Below are 16,575 nucleotides of genomic sequence, written 5' to 3' on the forward strand. Positions count from 1 at the left end.
TTATACCTTGAGATCATTGCAATACATAAGGGTTTATTCTTTAGTCAATCTTCACAGTGTTAACCTTATAACTTGAGATCATTGCAATAGATAAGGGTTTCTTCTTCAGTTAATCTTCACAGTGTTAACCTTATACCTTGAGATCATTGCAATACATAAGGGTTTATTCTTTAGTCAATCTTCACAGTGTTAACCTTATAACTTGAGATCATTGCAATAGATAAGGGTTTCTTCTTCAGTTAATCTTCACAGTGTTAGCTTTATACCTTGAGATCATTGCAATAGAGAAGGGTTTCTTCTTCAGTTAATCTTCACAGTGTTAACCTTATACATTGAGATCATGGCAATAGATAAGGGTTTATTCTTTAGTCAATCTTCACAGTGTTAACCTTATACCTTGACATCATTACAATAGATAAGGGTTTATTCTTCAGTCAATCTTCACAGTGTTAACCTTATACCTTGAGAACATTGCAATAGATAAGGGTTTATTCTTCAGTCAATCTTCACAGTGTTAACCTTATACCTTGAGATCATTGCAATATATAAGGGTTTATTCTTCAGTCAATCTTCACAGTGTTAACCTTATACCTTGACATCATTACAATAGATAAGGGTTTATTCTTAAGTCAATCTTCACAGTGTTAACCTTATAACTTGACATCATTGCAATAGATAAGGGTTTATTCTTCAGTCAATCTTCACAGGGTTAACCTTATAACTTGAGATCATTACAATAGATAAGGGTTTATTCTTCAGTCAATCTTCACAGTGTTAACCTTATAACTTGAGATCATTGCAATAGATAAGGGTTTATTCTTTAGTCAATCTTCACAGTGTAAACCTTATACCTTGAGATCATTACAATAGATAAGGGTTTATTCTTCAGTCAATCTTCACAGTGTTAACCTTATACCTTGAGATCATTACAATAGATAAGGGTTTATTCTTTAGTCAATCTTCACAGTGTTAACCTTATACCTTGAGATCATAACAATAGATAAGGGTTTATTCTTCAGTCAATCTTCACAGTGTTAACCTTATAACTTGAGATCATTACAATAGATAAGGGTTTATTCTTCAGTCAATCTTCACAGTGTTAACCTGATACCTTGACATCATTACAATAGATAAGGGTTTATTCTTCAGTCAATCTTCACAGTGTTAATCTTATACCTTGACATCATTACAATAGATAAGGGTTTATTCTTCAGTCAATCTTCACAGTGTTAACCTTATAACTTGAGATCATTACAATATATAAGGGTTTATTCTTCAGTTAATCTTCACAGTGTTAACCTTATAACTTGAGATCATTACAATAGATAAGGGTTTATTCTTCAGTCAATCTTCACAGTGTTAATCTTATACCTTGACATCATTACAATAGATAAGGGTTTATTCTTCAGTCAATCTTCACAGTGTTAACCTTATAACTTGAGATCATTACAATAGAGAAGGGTTTCTTCTTCAGTCAATCTTCACAGTGTTAACCTTATACCTTGACATCATTACAATAGATAAGGGTTTATTCTTTAGTCAATCTTCACAGTGTTAACCTTATACCTTGAAATCATGGCAATAGATAAACGTTCTTTTTTCAGTCAATCTTCACAGTGTTAACCTTATACCTTGAGATCATTGCAATAGATAAGGGTTTATTCTTTAGTCAATCTTCACAATGTTAACTTTATACCTTGAGATCATTGCAATAGAGAAGTGTTTCTTCTTCAGTTAATCTTCACAGTGTTAACCTTATACCTTGAGATCATTACAATAGATAAGGGTTTATTCCTCAGTCAATCTTCACAGTGTTAATCTTATACCTTGAGATCATTGCAATAGATAAGGGTTTATTCTTTAGTCAATCTTCACAGTGTTAACCTTATACCTTGAGATCATTACAATAGATAAGGGTTTATTCTTCAGTCAATCTTCACAGTGTTAACCTTATACCTTGAGATCATTACAATAGATAAGGGTTTATTCTTCAGTCAATCTTCACAGTGTTAACCTTATACCTTGAGATCATTACAATAGATAAGGGTTTATTCTTCAGTCAATCTTCACAGTGTTAACCTTATACCTTGACATCATTACAATAGATAAGGGTTTATTCTTCAGTCAATCTTCACAGTGTTAACCTTATACCTTGAGATCATTACAATAGATAAGGGTTTATTCCTCAGTCAATCTTCACAGTGTTAATCTTATACCTTGAGATCATAACAATAGATAAGGGATTATTCTTCAGTCAATCTTCACAGTGTTAGCTTTATACCTTGACATCATTACAATATATAAGGGTTTATTCTTCAGTCAATCTTCACAGTGTTAACCTTATACCTTGAGAACATTACAATATATAAGGGTTTATTCTTCAGTCAATCTTAACATTGTGAACCTTATATATGTATAACATTATTGCTTATTTTTTTGTTTGTACAATATATATAATCATTCCAGTATCATTAAATGTTAATGTGTCAGTGCAAATTTTTGTATTTTGTTTATGATGCTCTTTTCAAAAATATAAATTATAACAAAATGTATATTTGCTCCGATCTGGTTTTTTAAGCAGCAGGTTGTACAGGAATATTTTTTGACACGAACAACACTATTAAATGATTATTTAGAAAACTTTATGATAGACTTTTGATAAATAAAAATTATATTATTTTTCAATAGTAAGATAACAGGATATTAAACTATAAGATATATAAATTGTGGTTTACTTGATTTTCGTGTTTTTATTTCCTTTAAATGATGTCCAAGTTCTACTTATTTGATGCGAAAAATAAGTGCTGTCCAGTGACAATTATTTCTTAAGATATGGACAGGAATTTTGCCCTTCAAAAAGCTTTCAGAGAAAATTAGCAAAACACTTTATTATGCAGAGAGCATGTGACCCTCTCAACATGCCGCATTACATTAAAGTCCCTATTCCGACCGAACTGGAATACGTGAGAATTGACAAATTATGCATAAACAAACAAACATCACACTTTATCAAGTTCTTTACTACCAAAATGGGAGAAGTCCAAGGGCGACTTCATTTCTAAGACTAAATCCAATCTTCAATTTGAGTGATTTTTTAAGTTAAATATTGTAGTTATTATAATTGTTTTAGTATTTGATATTGAAGTTGTTGTTTTCCAGTGTGTATTTGAAAATATTTAGTAGAATAAGACAAAACCAATTTTTTTTTATCTTTTTTTTTTTATAATTAATACTTAATATTTAATTGATTTAAATGCATAATGATGTATTTGTTATCTTGCTTGAATGTAATTGTGAATAGTATATGTCTAATATTAAATAAATTTGATTTTGTGTTCATAGTGATTTGGTGTATTTTTAATTATAGCCGACACAGATTTTATCATATATAATTGTACAATAAAAAAATAATGAAGCCAAAGACATTACAATTGTACTGAGTAAACAGAGTACAAGTAGTACCAGACGGTTATTTCTATAGGCTGACATACAGCTACATTACGAGGACATTGCAAGGTACACACATTCAAAATATGATTATATTATATTACCGTATTAAGAAAGAAATTAACATTCAAAAATATTTTTTGTAAGTAGTCAATTAACCATGAATAAAGGCAACAGTAGTATACCAATGTTCGAAAGTCATAAATCGATTGAGACAAAAACAAATCCGGGTTACAAACTAAAACCGAGGAAAAAAGGAAACACCAGAAACAATGAAGTAAACAAAAACAAACGACAATGCAACACACACAGAAACGAACTATAGGATAACAACTGCCATTTTCCTGACTTGGTACAGGATATTTTAAGAAGAAAATAATGGGTTGAACCTGGTTTTTTGGCTACATATTTTTTTATATCTGGGCGTCACTGGTGAGTCTTGTGTGAACGAGGCGCGTTTTTTTGGCGTATTGAATTTTAAACCTGATGCCTTTTGTTATCTATTTATCATGTGTTTCTTTGTCTAATACGTTCTCCTATTTATTTGTATTGTAGTCCTGTAATATTATGTTGTCATTTCAATATTATATTTAACATTGCCATTAAAGTGCGAGGTTAGGCATGCCCCAAAACCAGGTTCAACCCACCATTTTTACCTTTAAAAATGTCCTGTACCAAGTCAGGAAAATGGCCATTGTTATATTATAGTTCGTTTCTGTGTGTGTAACATTTTAACGTTGTGTTTCCGTTGTGTCGTTTGTTTGGTTTTTTTTTTGTTTGGTCTTTTTTTTTTTTTTTGGTTTTTTTTTTTTTTTGGTTTTTTTTTTTTGTTGGTTTTTTGTTGTTTTTTTTTTTTTTTTTTTTTTTGAATTATTTTATTTTTGAGGATGAAACATGTGAAATTACATACTACAGTATTCGATGCACAATTCAAAATTAAAGCAATACTTGATAAATCAATTAAGTCATATGGATATAATAAGATATATATATAAATATTACAAAAAGAATTTGTTACTTAATCAAATAAATTAAATAAAAGCTGCTTCTAACAAATGCCATTTCTGATCCATTTTTACTTTTTGTACAGGGGTTAAGAAACATACAGAGTATTTTTCTATATTAATCCAATATTTTAAATATTCTACCCCACCATATTTTGTGGGGGATATGTTCTTACATCTACATTTGTATATATAATACTTGAATAACAACAAAAAATTGTTAACTGTTTTACTGTTAACAAAATCCTCAGACACACTTAACATGACTTCTTTTGCACTGAAAGGCAGGAGAATGCCATAATTTTTAATCCAATCTATAACGGATAGCCAGAAGTTTTGTGATACATTACATTCCCAAAAAATGTGAAAATATTTTCTTTAATTTCTGAACAAAAAGTACAAAGTTCTGTTTCTTTTAATTTACATTTCAAGAAAAATGAATTACATGGTAGAATCCTATGAACAATCTTAAATTGAAAGTTTTGCAAAAAAGAGTTTCTGGTTATAATGAAGGGCATGGAATAAATAGCATTCCAATCCTCAATCTGCATATTTAAATCTCTTTCCCATTTTTCACGGGAAGATAAAGATAATACTTTATTATCCTCCAAAAATAATGTATAGAAAAATTTACAAGATTTTGGTTCCTTTTTAACTTTATCTATTAATTTATTTTCAATAATTTCCAGTTTTGAACTACCTTCTATTATACTTTTCCATCTCTTTGGAATCGCACTTAAAATACTATAAAATTCTACAAAATTAGTATTGATATCATACTTTTTTTTAAATTCATCATATGAGAATAATGTATTATTTTTTAAATTCATCATATGAGAATAATGTATTATTTTCTGACATCAGATCATTAATGAAGAATATACTATTTTCGACATATTTGAACCTCAAAATCATCTTGCCATCCATTTTGATTTTCGGATTCAGCCATATGCACTGGGGCAAAATTTCAGTATTGTTTTCAGCTTGAAGCTTAGAATTCAATTAACCATGAATAAAGGCAACAGTAGTATACCAATGTTCGGAAGTCATAAATCGATTGAGACAAAAACAAATCCGGGTTACAAACTAAAACCGAGGAAAAAAAGGAAACCCCAGAATCAATGAAGTAAACAAAAACAAACGACAATGCAACACACACAGAAACGAACTATAAGATAACAACTGCCATTTTCCTTTGGTACAGTATATTTTAAGAAAAAAATAATGGATTGAACCTGTTTTTTGGCTAGCCATGGTAATGAGATGTGCCGATGTTAATACAACTGCATACCAAATATGACTGACCTCCAACTTGTGGTTCACCACAAACTAATACATTGTTGACCACGCCGACGCCGACGCCAGAAAAAAAAGCAAACCTATGTCTTCCTTTTGGACTCCGTCAAGCGAGACAAAAATTAATCAAGTACAATGGACATATGACGGATGAAAACTTTATATCAAAAGACATCTATATAATCATAGTATGAAACATCCAGGTTTTCTTCCTTCTGAATATTAAGCTTCCACTTCACCCGGATCACTATCTCTAAGTCTCGCTCTCAGTGACAGTAGTCGAAGACACTTCCTTACACACATATCAACAACTATATCATAAAGAGTTTCATTGTAAAAATAAAGGGATGCTGATCAAATTTTAAATACAAACCAACAAAAATATCCCAATTCTTTCGTTTTTACATCGCGATGATCGTGATATGAGGACATTCCAATGTATTGTTGCCACAGAGATTTCTTCTTAGGTAACTTTCGTTTTTGATTTGTAACCTATCTACACATACGCGGACACTATCGAGTGCAAAATAACATGTTATAAATTCAATGAATACTCATACAAATATTGCTTTTAAAGTATAAATTAATAATATGAGGATGTTTTGTCGTTAGAAATGTATATATAAGTAAAAATCATTAATATCTTTGCACACATACGGAAAATTATCTCAAGAACTTTTGAGGGGAAATATGAATGCCTGTTCAAATCCAATCTATTAGAAAAATCGACTTATTACAGAAGAGACATGCACTGCGATTTTATTTGATTGTAGAATAGAATGATATACATATGGATGAAAATTATATATACATGTAACTGGTATATACAAATACTAATATAATATTACTACAATATTATAGTTATTACGGTAAGGTTGAATTCCCTGTCATTTATGCATCATCCACGAAGGATTTTGTCTCCAAAAAAAAATATATCTCTGTACATTAACCTCACTTTCAGGTAAATAGATGCGATTTACTTTCTGAGACGAGCTTTTGTAGCCATCCACAAAAACTTGCGGTCATCCGATGTTCAGAACTTCAGTACTTTGATTTGTGTCGTTTTTGTAGAGCCTGCGACAAAAGTCGCAGAAAACTCGACATAGGGATAATGATCTGGCGGCGGCGTTAACTAACTTCTTAAAAGCCTTCTATTTTAGAAGGTGGAAGACCTGGATGCTTCATACTTTGTATATAGATGCCTTATGTTATGAAGTTTCCGTCTGTTACATGTCCATTGTCCTTGATCTCCTTTTCATGGTTCAGCGACTACTTGAAAAAAAAGTTAGGATTTTTTGTTATGTTAATTTCTCTCCTATTATGAGTAATAGCTAGGATAACTATATTTGGTATGTGCGTACCTTGCAAGGTCCTCGTGGCCATCAGACAGTTTTCACTTGACCTCGACATAATTTCATGGATCAGTGAACAAGGTTAAGTTTTGATGGTCAAGTCCATATCTCAGATACTATAAGCAACAGGTCTACTATATTTGGTGTATAGAAGGATTGCAAGGTGTACATGTCCAACTGGCAGGTGTCATCTGACCTTCACCTCATTTTGATGGTTCAGTGGTCAAAGTTAAGTTTTTTAGTTTTGGTCTTTTTTTCTGATGCAATACACAATAGGTCAACTACATTTGGTGTATGAAAATATTTATGATGTACATGTCATTCTCACAGGTTATATTTAACCTTGACCTCATTCTCATGGTTCATTGATCAGTGTTAAGTTTTTGTGTTTTGGTCAGTTTTTCTTAAACTATAAGTAATAGGTCAACTGTATTTGTTGTATGGAAGGATTGTAAGCTTTACATGTCTGCCTTGCATAGTTCATTTGAACTTGACCTCATTTTCATGGTTCATTGGTCAATGTTTATTTTTTTTTGTTAAGTCTGTTTCTTAGAAACTTTAAGCATTATAAGCAATAGATCAACTATATTTGTGTATTGAATGATTGTACGGTGTACTTGTACTTTTGGTTAGGTTTATATGACCTTGACCTCATTTTCTTGGATCATATTAACTGTATGTGATAGTTGTAGTAAAGCTTTGTATTTAGGACTATAAACATAATATCAATTGTAAGTAAAGAAGGCGAGACATTTCAGTGTGTGCACTCTTGTTTAAAACTGTTGTATGTCTTTTGGTTGTTTGTTCATGGTGTTGTCTCAGTTTGTCGTCTTCTTATAGTTTGAATAAGAAATAGACACAAAGACAATTGAGATAAGAAGAAACCAAAAAAAAAATAATTAGGGGGAGGGGGAGGGAAAAAGATTGTTCCGTCCACGCGTAACCTGTGCCTCTTTCTGAAAATATATTACCGATATATAGAAAATGTTGTGTTACAGTCTATGAAATTTAGTTTAGAAAACTTACAATAATTTGTTTTTTGGTATACAAACGGATAGTCAGGAAATTTATCTGAAACGATTCAAATATAATCGGTAGAATCAAGAACTTTTCAAAAAGTTCAATCTGCTATGAATAAAGCCTAACCACGCTATCTATGGTTGACAGATACATAAACAACATATGTCATTTGGTATTTTCAATGAAAACGCGATCGAATGGAATATTGCTGATTATATTAGAAAGGCATAGAACCATTTACAAATTGCACTTACTATCAAAATATAGGTGTGGTTTTTTTTGCTGTGAAGGAAGAAATAGAATCTGGTCGTTTTGTATTTTAAGGGTTTTTGGATTGGAGATAACAGTTAATTGTCATTTCTGTTTTCTAAAAATATCATTAAATGAAACAAAAAATAGATACTTTTTGGTTTAAATTAAAGTTTTATCAGTTACTCAATCAAAAATACCGTTAACACCAAGAATATATAAAACATAACCACGGGGTGGACTAAATAAAATATTTAGCTATGTTTTAGACCAATATGTAAATGCAGCTTATATTCCTTCAGCTATTAATAAGACATATGTTTGTCAGACACCAGTATTCTACTTCTGATTTTTGTCTTACAAATAATATTTGCATTCGGTTTTCAAATTTAAAAGTGCAAAACTGCATAAACTGTTTAACCAGTATAACAATACTGCGCACGCTGCAATGTAACGCATGCTTTGCTGACCATTAAATGTAGGTATGACACATGTTTTTTTTTTAAACACATCCCTTCCATAATATAAATGCTTTCAAGTAACAGAGCTCATAAAAAACAAATCTAAAAAATAGCGATATTTTCTGCCACTTTTGTTTAATATGATACAAAATTGATCAAATCTCTAATTTCAGAGGCTTTTATCTCCACATTTGTTGCTAACAAAACCTAAATAATCCCTAAATTAAATCTTCTATTTAGGGATATATTAGACTGGTATTGTCTTTACTAGTTACATAAACCCAAAGTTTCCAAAAATATAAACACCATAAATAGTTCTTCAAGCACCCTCGGAAACGTGTCCGAACGGTAGAAACGACAGTCCAGCATTTTTCTCTTGAATTGGCTGTTATTCCTTTACTATTTGCATTACCTCCTTAAAAATTGGGCTTCCACGGTAGTTTGGCATGCTCTTTCATTTGGCACTGTCAAAATTGCAATATTTTAAGTGGACATTTGAGTTATGTTACCATGATAACCATTTTTTTCAATGATCTAATTTGAAGCAACCAAAGAACAGCCCATTAAATATTCAATTTCCAAGTTATCTTTGCACAAATTTGTTTTCTGAGACTATTTGGCATGAGTTTTCTTTTATCAATGTTAAAGATATATTTTCTAGTCAGGAAATGATAGTTTTGCTATCCTTAAATGGTCAATTACCATGACAACAATTAACTATAACTTTCCACAAAATATATTGGATACTTTAAAAATTAGATTTGTTGCAATATAAAAAAGATGTGGTATGATTGCCAATGAGACAACTCTTCACAAGTGACCAAAATGACACAGAAATTAACAACTATAGGTCACCGTACGGCCTTATACAATGCGGAGCCAAGCCCATACATAAAGCATAATATTTTTTTTAAAGGGAGAGTTTCTGAAATGTATATGGTGTATCCTTTCAGGGAAAAACAACCAAATTTGTTTATTTCAAATATGTCTGTAGTCATGGTAGTGTGAATCTTTAAAAGGTTGGTTTGGCCAAAATTCTTTCATTTGGTTAACAGTGTTTTTCCACATTAAGTCTTTTTTTTTTTACATCTAAATTCATAAAATGTATATCGCACTAAACCAGCAATTAGCCTTACATTTAGTTCAATTGTGTTTATTTCCATCAAGGATGTGTATAGTTATTTGTTTTCAAGTTGATCCAAATCAGGGTCCAAAATAAAACTTTGTTTGATTACAACAAAATATATGGGGTTATTTGATATGCTGAATCTAACCATGTATTAATTTTATGAATTTTGGGCCCCGTTTTAATTGGTCTATATCTTGTACAAAGGGTCCAAAACTATTTGAAAACTTTAGAGTCTTTTTTCCATCTTTTCTTTTGTTCAAGCTGTTGTTTTTTCTTCTTTAATTGCTGTAAATCAAATTAATGTTGAAAGTCTTCTTAAAGATAAAGGTTTAAATGCTAATCTACTTGTATTTTTGTCCATCTGATGAGTTAAGCCTTTTTCAACTGATTTTTATAGTTCGTTCTTATGTTGTACTGTTATACCACTGTCCCAGATTAGGGGGAGGGTTGGGATCCCGATAACATGTTTAACCCCACCACTTTATTTATGTATGTGCCTGTCCCAAGTCAGGAGCCTGTAATTCAGTAGTTGTCGTTTGTTTATGTGTTACATATTTGTTTTTCGTTCATTTTTTTACATAAATAAGGCAGTTAGTTTTCTCGTTTGAATTGTTTTACATTGTCTTATCGGGGCCTATTATAGCTGACTATGCGGTATGGGCTTTGCTCATTGTTGAAGGCCGTACGGTGACCTATAGTTGTTAATGTCTGTGTCATTTTGGTCTTTTGTGGATAGTTGTCTCATTGACAATCATACCACATCTTCTTTTTTATAAATAAGTGAGAAATTCAAATGACATTTTTTTAAGCAGTCACTAAACCATAAAATGAGGTCAAGGGCTATGGACATATGACAGATGGATATGTGTTGATATAAGTTATCTGCAAAGAATGTATGAACCATCCAGTTCTTATACCTTCTCAAATATAAAGCTTTATACAAAAAGATTCTGAAAAAATGGCAGATCCCCATGTCACGCTTCATGATATATCACTATAATCCTTTGTCAATAAATTTACCACAGTTTTGAAAGGCTGTAGTAGTTCTACTGTTTTTCAGTGGACGAAATATTGACACTAGTCTTACCTCCTGCTTTTTATACAAATCACACTGCATGTATTTACCATATGAGACCAGGCCTCTTTAAAGTTGTCAATTTTTGATTGACCATTTATGCTATTTACACACATAATGCGAATTATACACGTATTTAACAAATAGAAATATTCAGCAAATATATTAGTTGACAAAAAGTTATTGATTGAAATGATCTTTTTTTTTTACATTTTTATGAACTATGCCCTTTTTAAGAGATCAGTTTCAAACAGATGATATTTACTTTGAATATTGAAATTCATACAATTTTCAGAATGTTTATAAGTGCAAGACTACCTCAGGATCATGCAGTTGTGAAAACATGACAAAGAAAAAATGATCTGCAGGGCGCAGCTTGATACAACCGCAGAGGTTGAATCCTGAACAGTTGGGGCAAGTATGGACACAACATTCAAGCTTGATACAGCTCTGAATTTGGATTGGGATTAAATATTTGACCCAGCATAGGTTTCTGACACAGAATGAATATGGTCTAAGAACTTAAATTTTTAAATTGGACATTTACCTATTATGGTCCAATATCCAAAATCTAAATACATGGTTGGATTCAACATATCAAAGAACCCCAAGAATTTAAATTTTTGATGAAATCAAGCTAAGTTTAATTTCAGACCCTTTGGACCTTAAAGTAGACCAATTTGAAAACCGGCCGTAAAATTAAAAATCTAAATAATGGTTAGATTCGGCATATAAAAAAAACCCAATAATTCAATTTTTGATGAAATCAAACAAAGTTTAATTTTAAACCCTTTGGACCTCAATATGGACCAATTTAAAAACGGGGCCCAAAATCCAAAAACTTATTACACGGTTAGATTCAGCATATCAAATAACCCCATATATTCAATTTTTGTTGAAATCAAACAAAGTTTAATTTTGGACCCTGATTTTTACCAATTTGGAACTTTCCCCATAATCAAAAATCTAAAAACATGTTTAGAATCGGCATATCAAAGAACCCCAAGAATTTAGTTTTTGTTAAAATCAAACTAAGTTTAATTTTGGAACCTTTAGACATTAATGTAGACCACTTTAAAAACTGGACTAAAAAATTAAAAATCTAAATACACGGTATAAAGATTCGGCATATCAAAGAACCTGAATCATTCAACTTTTGATGAAATCAAACAAAGTTAAATTTTGGACCCTTTGGACCTCAATGTGGACCAATTTAAAAAAAGGGCCCAAAATCCAAAAACTTAAATACATGGTTAGATTCAGCATATTAAAGAACCCCATAAGAATTCAAGAATAAAACCCTATTGAAATTAGTCAAGAAATAAGCAATTTGTACAAAGTATTAGAAAAGTATTGTTTTTTTACCCTAATTCCTAAACAGTTAGGGCCATAACCCCCAAAATCAATCCCAACCTTCTTTTTTTGGTATAGAACCTTGTACAATTTCAGAAAGATCCATACACTTATACACAAGTTATAATTGTCTGGAAACAAGAAAAATGCTTATTTGGACCCCTTTTTGGGCCCTTAATTCCTAAACAGTTGGGACCATAACCCCCAAAATCAATCCAAACCTTCCTTTTGTGGTTTCAAAATTTCACAGAGATCCATTCACTTAAACTAAGGTTATTGTCCGGAAACTTAGTGTCTTCTGACAACGCGGACGACGACAACAACGTGATACCAATATATTTCTGCAAAATTTTTTGCAGGCGTATAAAAACCTGCTCAAGTTTACATTAATTTTAGTTCAAAATCTATAATGATGCAAGAATGTATATTTCAAGTTACGATTTGGGTAAAATACACTAGAAAATCTAGAAATAACAATAAGGTGAGCTAACTACGCAATTAGCCATCATTTTAACCAAACATTATCGATTTGAAAGAATAGCTTATTCAGCATATTTTTACACACACAAATTTTAATTGAATCATTTGTTGACAAAAAACCATTACTTTGAGTCATATTGGGTTCTAATAACTAATTATAGTATTATAAATTCTTCATAAATGTCCCTGTATACATTGATGTTTCATTAATTTCAACACATTTTTTCAACAAGATACCCTATAAATCATGATTGTGGCCGAGTTTGATTAAATTTGGTCTAAAAGTTATAGAGGAAAAGATATTTGTAAAAGTTAACATACGACATTGGACGACCTATGTCAAGTAAATTTAAAGAAAACCACATTTGGCCTTTCATGTGAGCTCAAAATAATATAAAGTAGGTATACCATTGTTTCAGATTGCAGTATAAAGTCAACAATAGTATATTGACTTGACATAGAAAAGATATAAGAATATGGCACTAAATGAAAAAAAATGTTTTTAGAGCAATGTTTTTTCTTGTTACAAAGCCTTATCCTCATATTGTTATTTTATCAGGTCAATTCACAGGTATTGTCTATATTGTGCTGCTAGCAATTGAAATTTATGAAAGTATAAACAAAATATATTATAAGCTTATAGTTTATGAATTAAAAATTTATTGTTTAAGAAACTACATAACATATTATGTCAGAAAAAAGTGTCTATGTCTTGTCTTATGATATCAGCAAACAATTATGACAAATATGAATTGGTGTTCCAGAATACATAAACAGGTAAAAATACAGATATAAAGCAGTGTAAAGCCATACTAGCATATTTTCAAATGGTGAATCTAGAAAAACGAATCTAGAAAAACAATATATATATTATAATAAGCTAAGCAGCTACACTATATTTGGGTCTGGATGGTAAATCCTTAAATTCTGTAACCTTTAATTTTTATGTATTCATTCTCTATTCATCACATGTTTTAGCCCATTTAATGATAATTCTGTATTGTTTATATCTTAGCCACCCATTATTCTGTTTTCTTAATCTTTTGCCCTGTTTTTCTCTTTTCTTTATCTTATGGTATATTTTCTGTAAATTTGGCTCGTTATTTTCAATTCTGTAAACCCCATCCAGACCCTCCTATATAGAGTTATGATATTTGACACATATAACAGGTGCTGATATACAGATATATAACAGATATGCAGATGTACTATATACATGAAGTACTCATATACAAATGTATAAAAAGCTAAGCTAAGATAAGAAGATAGAGAGATATATATTAATTTAAAGAACATGCATTTGGTCATTATCATCAAAATCAACGTCTTCTTTGTAAATATCTATTATGCTCTTAAATCACATGTATCTTGAACTTAGAGTAAGCTCGACTTAGTATGATTCATTATTTTAATCTAAATTCTCTTCTCCTTTTTTTGGGATAAGCAGGAAACTCTTTTACAATTTGGTACTAAGTGGAAAATTATCATTTCATATAATGAATCCTTTGGAAAATAGAAATTGGTCTTTTTGAGTTTTTGAAAAATCTTAAATTGTAAAACTCCATTTTAATATTAATATTATTGATATATGTGTATTATATCAGTTATTTCCAATCTGAATCAGACAAAATAACCTTTTCTAAATAACATGTTGATATTTTACAGAATGAAAGGTTTCTACTGTTGAAATGGAATTCAATGTAATAATAAAACTAGGAAGTCCCTAATCAAATGGCAAAATCAAATGATAAAACACATCAAACAAATAGACAACAACATAAAAGTGTTGGTAAACAAATTGAGATTGTGAACTACAATATCACAAAATTGAAGCCACAATGTACACTAGATCTTACAGTAGGATACACAGGGGCAATATTTTACATTTCCCCTAAAGTCATTTAATTTTCTGTTATGTCAATTAATAGCACAGATTTTTAGAAAAGCTAAATAGGAATATGTTTTTGTTTTATGTAGATAAAAAATAATGGTAATTAGGTAATCTAACTAAGATTAGATTTCTAAAGTAGCACTAAATGTGACTAACAGATTCCAAAGTTGATTCAAGGTTGATGTCATGTATTCCTCAGTATCCTTTTGTATCAGCTAATATCTAAGACCTTTAAAACATTAAACATTTAAATTTCTACTTTTTTTTACTGTTAACATATTAACCAGCTGCTATGTGTCATTTTTGTGATTAACCCAATTTGTGTCATTTTTGCGATTAACCGAATTTGACATTTTTGTGTTTAACCAAATGTGTCATTTTTGGGACTAACCCAATATGTGCCATTTTTGTGATTAACTCAATATGTGTCATTTTTGTGACAAACCCAATATGTATCATTTTTATATTTAACCAAATGTGTCATTTTTGTGACAACTCCAATATGTGTCATTTTTGTGACAACTCCAATATGTGTCATTTTTGTGACAACTCCAATATGTGTCATTTTTGTGATTAACGCAAAGTTTGATTTTTTTGTGACCTACCCAATGTGTGTCTTTTTTTTTTTTTAAATTAACCCCATGCTTAAATTTTAATTTTTGTGACTAACCCAATATGTGTCCTCTTTGTGACTAACCCAATATGTATATTTTTGGGACTAACCCAATATGAGATACTTTTGGGATTAGGACTTACCCAATATGTAATTTTTGTTACTATCATAATTGACCAATGACAATATTTGATATGCTGCCACAATTGTATAAACATATAATTACTAGACAAACTACAGGCTCTCAAGAGTCTGTGTCGCTCACCTTGGTCTATGTGCATATTAAACAATGGACACAGATAAATGCATGACACAATTAAGTTTTGGTGATGGTGATGTGTTCATAGATTTTACTTTACTGAACATTACTGTTGCTACAATTATCTCTATCTATAATGAAAATTATAAAAATTTACCAAAATCTATGAAAATTGTTAAAATTTGACTATAAGGGATCAATTGACAATTTTGGTCATGTTGACATATTTATAGACCTTACTTTGCTGAACATTTTGCTGTTTACAGTTTATCTCTATCTATAATAGTATTCAAGATAATAACCAAAAACAGCAATATTTCCTAAAAATTACCAATTTAGGGGCATCAACCAAACAACTGGTTGTCCAATTTGTCTGAAAATTTCAGTGCAGATAGATTTTGACCATATAAATTCTACCACGCGTCAGATTTGTTCTAAATGCTTTGGTTTCAGAGAAATAAGCCAAAATCGAGATTTTACCAATATGTACTATTTTTAGCCATGTGGCCATCTTGGTTGGTTGGCCGGGTCATCGGACACATTTTGAAAAAACTGAATGCCCATATGATGATTGTGGCCAAGTTGGCCCAGTAGTTTCAGAGGAGAAGATTTTTTTAAAAGATAATTTTTTGAAAAATGGTTGACTATAAAGGGCAATAACTCCTTAAGGGGGTTCGCGGGTCTAAATCATTTATATAGGATTTCTCTATATTTTTCTATAAATGAACTTTATCTTATGGTTACTAGAAAAATAAAATAAAAAAGTGGGGTCACCGTTCATTTGCGCTCACAATCTGCCTTCGAAAGAAGCATACATTTTTGCAAAGGTGTTTTTTTTCTGAAGTAATAGGAGAAATAAAGGTAATATCGAAAAAAAAAAAAAAGAAATTTATTACAGAAATCGCTCAAATTTTACAATAATTTAGTTTAAGTACAGTTTATATGG

Source organism: Mytilus edulis, chromosome 7 (assembly GCF_963676685.1).
Source record: "Mytilus edulis chromosome 7, xbMytEdul2.2, whole genome shotgun sequence".
Taxonomy (NCBI): Eukaryota; Metazoa; Mollusca; class Bivalvia; order Mytilida; family Mytilidae; genus Mytilus; species Mytilus edulis.